The 9,144-nt window shown below is 42.6% G+C and overlaps 1 protein-coding gene across 4 annotated transcripts in view; it reads right to left on the bottom strand.

The window, feature by feature from the left end:
• The window catches only part of Nlrc3 (NLR family CARD domain containing 3), a 48,107-nt gene that overhangs the window by 33,295 nt on the left and 5,668 nt on the right, over window positions 1–9,144 (bottom strand). For 3 of the 4 annotated variants that reach the window (XM_023711550.1, XM_023711552.1, XM_004627824.2), the window contains exon 1: window positions 4,314–4,383. The exons of the other annotated variant lie outside the window; for it this stretch is intronic. The gene's annotated coding sequence lies outside the window, so the exon portion shown is untranslated. Of the gene's footprint in view, window positions 1–4,313; window positions 4,384–9,144 lie in introns of those variants that run through there. 4 annotated transcript variants of the gene reach the window in all.

Here is a 9,144-nt window from a genome sequence, read left to right as displayed (position 1 = left end):
ATGGTACTGGCAACAAAATAGACCTGAGGATCAATGGAATAGATTAGAAGACACTGAAACCCCTACGAACACACTTAGCCACCTTATCTTTGACAAAGGGGCCAAACATACTCACTGTAAGAAAGATAGCCTCTTCAACAAATGGTGCTGGAAAAACTGGCTCTCTTCATGCCAAAACTAAAACTTGACCCAGGTCTATCACCATGCACTAAGTTAAAGTCAAATGGATTAAAGATCTAAACATTAAAAAAGAAACACTAAATTTCCTGGAAGAGAAAGTAGGAGGAACTCTTGAAGACATAGGGGTAGGCAGAGTTCATGAACAAAAATCAAATCACATGGGAAACACTTGAAAGAACAAATGGGAACTGCTCTTATTGAGAAGTTTTTACACATCAAAAGGAATTACCAACAAAGTGAAAAAACAACCCACAAATTTGGAAAAAATCTTGACAAATACGTACTCAAACAAAGGTCTGCTCTCTAGAATTTATAAAGAACTAAAAAACACTAGGGCCCCAAAATTTAAAGACCCAGTCCAGAAATGGGCATCTGAGATGAACACACACTTCTCAGAGGACAAAATTAATGAAGCTAATAAATATATGAAAAAATGTTCCACATCATTAGCCATCTGTGAAATGCAAATTAAAACAACATTGAGATATCATCTCACTCCAGAAAGAATGGCTATCATAAAGAAATCAACCAACAACAAATGGTGGAGAGGCTGTTGGGAAAAAGGAACACTTCTCCACTGCTGGTGGAATGATTGTAGACTGGTGCAACCATTATGGAAATCAGTGTGGAGACTGCTTAGAAAACTAGGACTGGAAATTCCATTTAAACCAGCTATTCCTCTACTGGGAATTTTCCTGGAGGATCTGAAAATATCATATCATAGTGATATATGTGTGTCTGTGTTTATAGCAGCACAATTTGTGATAGCCAAATTTTGGAAACAACCAAGATGCCCATCACCTGAGGAATGGATGAAAAAGATGTGGTATTTTTATACAATGGAGTATTACTCAGCTATAAAGAATGATAAACTCAAAGCAAAATACCTGTGCATGTTATGTCTAAGATGTTTGATATTCAGATAGATAGTGAGGTTAAGCTTAACAGCCTATGTTGTATGGTAATAACGATAAGCTTGTCTTCTGGAGGGTTAACAAACTAAGTTTCCAGACCAAAATTAGAGAAAAAGGAGGGCCGCAAGGAAAGCCAACATTTTGGCCCTAGCCTTTCAAGGTCAAGTAAGAGAACTTGTACTGTATCATCATGTAACTCAGTAGTGTCCCAAATTTTCTGATCAAGGAGATTATGGGTCAAAGAGGAAAGTGATCAAAGGAGAGTCACATGGAGAGAAAACATTCAGGCTTTCACAGAGAACACATTGGCCAAGCAATGGTGGTGACTCATCCACATGGCTGACACTGACAAAGAATCTACAATCTGAGGTACAGGGTCTCTGGATAAATCCTGAGGGGATTTCACTGGCCTTATCAGACCCAAAAGCTACAACTCTTGTTGCATAGGTCTTGCTTTATCTTGGTGTTAACCATCCAGTAGAAAAGTATAAAAACGAAGTATAAGAAGTAAAGCCATGTTGTTATGTTGAGCTATAGGAGACTCAGGTCAACAACTTCTGACATTGCCAGTCACGCAGAAGACCCACTGGACTTTTTTGGAATATATTTTGCTGAGTTAACACACCTATAATATTCAAATGACAGAACTAAACAAAAAAGGGGATACAGATGAATGTCCATTTTGTATCTGTGTATTCAAAATGGTTAGGATAGATATATAGTTACATTCTCTTAATGAATAGAGGGATTTGTTCTAATAGTGTTTGTAAGTAAGATATAATGTCTGCATCTTGTATAGCAAATAACCACTAGGAAGAGAGTATGCAATGTGTTAATTATTGAAACTGTCCTACTAATTTGATTTAAAACTGCTCATTACTATTTGTTTCTCAATAAAATTATGGAGAAAAAAATAAAATAAAATATGAGGCCAAAAAAAATCCATTAAGTTCATTGTCTTTCTTACAGTCAGAACTTGGTACTTAACTGCTTTGAAACTCATCCAACTTGAAACTCAATGCATTCTGACATGAAAATTTTGCCCTCGGGGCGCCGGGGAGATGGCTCAGTGGAATAAGTGCTTCCCTGCAAGCTCAAGGGCCTGAATTCAATCCCTGGATCCGCAAAAATAAAGAAAATTTTGTCCTGGTCTGGTCATTTGTTTGGTCCTTGTTGTGAGAGTCTGAGCTTGCTGGTATGGATGGCCCTGTCCTTTCCAGCCAAAACAACTTGAGGGAACTCATTGGGTCAGCATTCATGATGCCTCCACTGGGATTTCTTTTGGCTTTCAGATCATGTCACCCTTCATTTGAACACATTTACTAAACTGTCTGTATAACCCCTTCTCTAGGGCAGTACAGGGGTTGGCCTCACAGCTAACATGTACCCGAATGAAATGCTGGCTGTGATGTTTGACAGATTGATTTCTTTTTTTTTTTAATTTATTTATTCGTGTGTGTGTGTATGTGGCCAGCTCAGCCCACCAGGGGGCGGGGCTGGCTGGCATGAGGTGCTGGGGATTGAACCGCGGTCCCTGTGCTTTGCTAAGCTTGTTCTAAGTAGGTGCTTTAGACCACTGAGCCATCTCTCCAGCCCTGACAGATTGATTTCTCATTAGGTTTCCTTTCCTCTTGGGGGAGACCCCTTGTTTGCTATTACCATTTGAATAATACCATGTAATGTTTACTAACTTCAGAGTCCAGACATTCTGCCGACCACTCTATGTACACTGTTTAACTCACTTCTCACTACAACTCTCACTGTCATTACTTCTTTCATTACAGATGAGGGCACTGAGACTCTGGGAGGGTGAGGACTTGACCAAGGACACACAGCTGAGAACTGGCCCAGGTGAGATAGCAAGCAAGACCTCGCTGACCCAGTGCTGTGTTTCATTATCTGCTGCCTCTTGTAACAGGCTTACACACTGTTTAAAAATTAGAAATACCTTAAACAAGCTAGTGACTTTTCAGCATATACTGGTACAATCATATGATTTATTTCCATTCATTTCTCCCAACTGGCAAATACTGAGAGTTTCTTGTATGCTCTGGCTACTAGGGTTGAGAAAGTGACCAAGTTGGGCAGTCATTTTTCTGAGTGGGGAGCTTTATGGGACAGTGATAATAAAGCAGAAAACAAGGAAACAAGCAAGGCTCTCTGATGCTGTGCATAAAATGAAGTCTGAGGGACAGGACTGGGAGTCCAAGCCGGCAGGAGGCTTCAGTCACAGAGGCAGGAAGACATTCCCCTTCTCTTAGAATATGGGAGATCAGCCGGCAGCCAGGCTTAGGCTGTGAACCTGGAGAAAAGTAGGCACCCGAGGGGTGCAGGAAAGCAAGATGAGGAGAGCAAAGTGGAAAGAGAAACTGGGCGGATGGGGGCTGCGGGGGTGGGGGCAAGCGTTCCTTAACTGAAGTACACTTTGCACCCCAGGTCTGGCGCACACACCGCCGCCTTGGGAGTGCACTGAGCTCTCTGAGGAAGGGAGCTGGCCTCTCAACAGCGGCCTGACGGCCAGACGGAATGGGCCCTCAGCCTCTGCCCGCTCCCCCGGGAAGAGGATCGCTGCAAGAAACACTCGCAAGCCAGTGCTTCAGCGAAACTGAAAGCTAGAAGGCGCTGTATGAGGCAAACACCAGTGACAGGCACTTAGGGACTTGAAAACAAACGTGCCACTCTTACTAAGGCCCTGAATGGGATGTCTGCTAGTTCTGAGCCCAAGGGCTGTGTGAGCCCAAGGGAGCAGTGTCTGGGAGGAATGAGACTGGGGAAAAGAGGTTAAACAGACCCAGGAATAACGAACTCCCCATTCCTTCCTCCACCCATCAGGAGTGCTGTGCTAGTTCACAGCGCAGAGAGCAACCAGAACAGACTCTGAGGAGGGACACAGGTTCTGGCCCTAGTATGAATTGGTGAATTGTTATGGTGGTCATCTAACATGGCTGAAGCACTTAAAAGAACAACTTAGCTTCTGAGAGACCACCTTCCCCTTCTTCCCCAACCCAGTCCTGGGTACAATTTCCTCTCACCTTTCCTCACACACAGGGAGACCCCAATCAGCTTCTTGCATATAATTAAAACTGCCCCTCAAGCTCCACCCCCAGCAAAAGTCCATAACAGTCTCAGCTTTCTTTGTCTCAGGTCAGGGGATCCGCCCACCACATCTTCCCTCGAATTCTCTCTGTGTGGTTAGAGTCAATAAAAGCCTCTTCTCACCCCAAGTTAAGTGAAGTCCTTGGATCTGCAGAGAAGGACAAGGGCCCGCCCTTACTCATGGCCAGACCTCTGTTTCCTGGAGGCCACACTCAGAAGCAGCTGGTTCCCAGGGCCTCCTCGCTCACCGGCAGGCAACTAAGCAAAGCCTGTATGGTGGGGTCATCAGCTTGCGACCTGCAGTTAGACTCAGACTGTAAAGGGGCCTGTGAGAGGACTTCAGCTTTGTACTCTCGAAAGTGCCAGAGAGGTGTTTCATGGCAGGGAAAACAGCAAAACAGCAAGAACAAAAAGGCAGGAGCATGCTGTGAACCAGACCTAAAGACCTAAAGACCAAACAAATGCTAAAAGAGTAACACCTGGGATTGATATTCTAAATAGATATTGATCACCTGGAAAGATCCAAGTGAGTCACTTGCCCAACCCCCAACAGGAAGAAACCCTGTCCTGTATTCATGCCTGTTTACTCTGTGACTGGCTTCCCCATTTGGTTCTGGACTTAATCAATTTTACCTGAGCAGTGGTGCTTGTAATCCCATTGGTTGACCATAGTTTTGTCCCACCTCACATCCAGCTAAGTGAGTTCCCCCTTTCTCCACCTTGGCCTGGCGTGGTTTTACACTATAAAAGGCCCTAGGTGGGGGGCCTGCCCCTTAGCTCAGTTCTTTAAGCAGCTGCTTCAACAAAGCAGTCAGGCTCAGGTTGCTGTGGTTCGATCCCCACAACTCAAGCCAGCCAAACCTGCCCTGAAGGCATTCGGAGCAAAAAAAAAGTCCCCGGAAGAGACAGCTTCCTGGGGAGCAACCCGCTTGGGCCCCCCTCCTGTCCATCTCTCAGACAGGAGCTTTCTTTCCCTCAATAAATATATTATGCTCATTTAAAAAAAAAAAAAAAGGCAGGTGCAGTGGCAGAGAGCAAGCCTCTCTCACTTCCTTATATTGCACACTGGTTACGCTCCTCAGGGTGGGTGTAGGACTCACACCCATAATCCTAGAATTGGATCATGAATTAATCATAAACTCTAGAAGTCACCATGAGGCTTTGAGGGGGAACAGCTAGACACAAACCATAACAGTGGGTTAACTGAGAAATCTTGGGCCAGTGTCTCTCTAGGGACACTCAGATGTGCCTGTACACGGGAGAGAAACTTTGAAGGCTTTGTGGAGGAGCCTGAGGCTTCAATTGACAGCCTGAGCTGTAACCATCCCTGGGGAACAAATTGAGTTTGTAAGTCAAGGCTCCACTGTGATTCCAGTCCAGTCTGCTCTGCTTGTTAGCCACCTATTTCTCTTCTCTCCCTCTCTTAACTCACTCCTTCCTTTTTCTCTTCCTTTTGTCCCTCCCCCCCCTACACATAGCCTATAAGGGGCATTAATAAAAGGGTGAAGTTGTTAAAACAAGTTTTAATGTATATCTTGATATCTGGTTAGATCTATTGATGTTATAACCTGAAGGAATTCTCCCCTTGCAATATAGTGACTGTATCCAGTCCTATTAAATTGAGTAGGTCAAGGATGGCAAAGAAACTAAGGAACAAGGAAAGGTAAGAAGATGACATCACTGCGGAGCCGGGGAGATGGCTCAGTGGAATAAGCGCTGGCCTGGCAAGCACAGGGCCTGAGTTCAATTCCCGGTTCTGCCAAAAATTAAAAACTAAATAAATAAATAAAAATAAGCCAAACACTAGCTAAAGGAATCCCCATACTAGCCACAGAGTATTACCATTCTAGTCAATCTTCAACCTTCAGCCTTCCACCGGAAAAAAGAAACATGAGAGAACAAGGCAATAAAACTCCCAAATCGCCCGAAACAGATCCAAGGGTCACTGGTGGAGAGGAAATCAGTCACCATATGGCTAAATTGTATGAAACTGCCAAAGTAGAAGCAAAGAATGGATGGGGAGAAAGGGAAAAGAAAGCAAAAAAGACTTAAGGTGTGTGATGTACATGAATTAGAACCACTATGTACTGAAAACACATACCATTAAAATTTTTACAATAAATATAACATGCAATTAGCACAAGGATCTACACACCAATCAATAGAACAAAGATGGAGCCTAAGAATAGTAGCCCAGGGGCCGGGGAGATGGCTCAGTAGAATAAGTGCTTCCCTGGCAAGCGCAAGGGCCTGAGTTCAATCCCCGGTTCTGCAAAAAAAAAAAAAAAAAAATAGCAGCCCATTTGCTTTTTTTTTTTTTTTTTTTTTTTTCTAGTACTGGGGACTGAATCCAGGACCTTGGCCCTGAGCTTTTAAAAATTGGCTTAATGGGGCCGGGAGATGGCTCAGTAGGATTAGCGCTTGACCGGCAAACGCAAGGATCTGAGTTCAATCCCCGGTTCTGCCAAAAAAAAAAAATTGGTTTTATTTTGAGGCAGAGTTTTTCTAAGCCACCCAGGCTGGGCTCAGATTCACAGTCCTCCTGCCTCAGCCTTCCAGAGTGCTGGGGTTCCAGATGTGCTCCACTCCACCCACCCGTAATCCCATAATTTCATTTCCATATAAAAGAGTTTGGTAACATGACAAAAGTAACATACCAATTCAGTGGATATGGGTTTGAGGCTACTGGCCAAGTTATGAAAAAAAAAAAAAAGAAGAGCTTCACTTCACATTAAACCCAAAATTTAACTTCAGGTGGACTGAAGAGTTGAAATTATGACCACAAAGCTATAAAATTATGACAAAAAATATGAAGAGTGTTTTAAGATACTCTTTTGTAGGCAAATATTTTTTAAAGTAAGCCATAACATGATTGAAGAAGTCATAAAGATGATTGATGACTAGCAGATTTGTCTTAATTTAATTAAAAACCTAAATAATTAGCTAACATGAAATAGTTAAAATATCTCTACATAATAATAGATACCTTAAGTAAAGTTGCAAAAATCCCCATAAACCAAGAATCAGCACTCACAACTTACATAAAAGAGCACTAATGTCTTTAATATATAAGGTTTTGGGGTTTTTTTGCTCCGAATGCCCTCAGGGCAGGTTTGGCTGGCTGGAGTGTTGTGGGGATCGAACTACAGCAACCTGAGGCTGACAGCTTTGTGGAAGCAGCCTCTTAAAGAACTGAGCTAGGGCCAGGCCCCCTGTCTTTAATATATAAAGAACTCTTACAAAGCAATGACAAATAAGTAACTAAACAAAATTAAGGGCATAAATTGAAATACATACAGGTATAAATTCTCTATGATAAATGTGATCATTATGTATGTCAAAAATGTACCAATAAAATCCGATCTAAAAAAAATGCCCCTGATATACACATACACAGATAATTCATAGAGATATAAATCTCTGCAAGACCAAGATATTTGCAAGATGTTTAGCCTCACTGAGAAGTAAGAAAGAATTAACCATGAGCTACAATTTTTTACCTCACTGGCAAATGCTATGGAAACATAGGCTGCCTTGGTGAGACAGAGGTGCTAGTAGGAATCTTAATATATTGCTGGTAGGGGTACACATTAACACAAAGTCACACATTTTATTTTTGGGTAGCTTTGGGAATCGAACCCACAGGCTCATGCATGCTAGGCATCTGCTCTACCACCCACCCAAAATATGGATCTTAATTTGCTGTTATCTATTGCCTTTTGATATCTCTTATTTATTTATTCAGGGTGGGTGTAGGACTCACACCCATAATCCTAGAATTGGATCATGAATTAATCATAAACTCTAGAAGTCACCATGAGGCTTTGAGGGGGAACAGCTAGACACAAACCATAACAGTGGGTTAACTGAGAAATCTTGGGCCAGTGTCTCTCTAGGGACACTCAGATGTGCCTGTACACGGGAGAGAAACTTTGAAGGCTTTGTGGAGGAGCCTGAGGCTTCAATTGACAGCCTGAGCTGTAACCATCCCTGGGGAACAAATTGAGTTTGTAAGTCAAGGCTCCACTGTGATTCCAGTCCAGTCTGCTCTGCTTGTTAGCCACCTATTTCTCTTCTCTCCCTCTCTTAACTCACTCCTTCCTTTTTCTCTTCCTTTTGTCCCTCCCCCCCCTACACATAGCCTATAAGGGGCATTAATAAAAGGGTGAAGTTGTTAAAACAAGTTTTAATGTATATCTTGATATCTGGTTAGATCTATTGATGTTATAACCTGAAGGAATTCTCCCCTTGCAATATAGTGACTGTATCCAGTCCTATTAAATTGAGTAGGTCAAGGATGGCAAAGAAACTAAGGAACAAGGAAAGGTAAGAAGATGACATCACTGCGGAGCCGGGGAGATGGCTCAGTGGAATAAGCGCTGGCCTGGCAAGCACAGGGCCTGAGTTCAATTCCCGGTTCTGCCAAAAATTAAAAACTAAATAAATAAATAAAAATAAGCCAAACACTAGCTAAAGGAATCCCCATACTAGCCACAGAGTATTACCATTCTAGTCAATCTTCAACCTTCAGCCTTCCACCGGAAAAAAGAAACATGAGAGAACAAGGCAATAAAACTCCCAAATCGCCCGAAACAGATCCAAGGGTCACTGGTGGAGAGGAAATCAGTCACCATATGGCTAAATTGTATGAAACTGCCAAAGTAGAAGCAAAGAATGGATGGGGAGAAAGGGAAAAGAAAGCAAAAAAGACTTAAGGTGTGTGATGTACATGAATTAGAACCACTATGTACTGAAAACACATACCATTAAAATTTTTACAATAAATATAACATGCAATTAGCACAAGGATCTACACACCAATCAATAGAACAAAGATGGAGCCTAAGAATAGTAGCCCAGGGGCCGGGGAGATGGCTCAGTAGAATAAGTGCTTCCCTGGCAAGCGCAAGGGCCTGAGTTCAATCCCCGGTTCTGCAAAAAAAAAAAAAAAAAA

This window comes from Octodon degus, unplaced genomic scaffold (genome assembly GCF_000260255.1).
Source record: "Octodon degus isolate 3935 unplaced genomic scaffold, OctDeg1.0 scaffold00021, whole genome shotgun sequence".
Lineage (NCBI taxonomy): Eukaryota > Metazoa > Chordata > Mammalia > Rodentia > Octodontidae > Octodon > Octodon degus.
The sequence above is the reverse complement of the archived record's forward strand: the minus strand, read 5'-3'. Positions and strand labels throughout refer to the sequence as shown.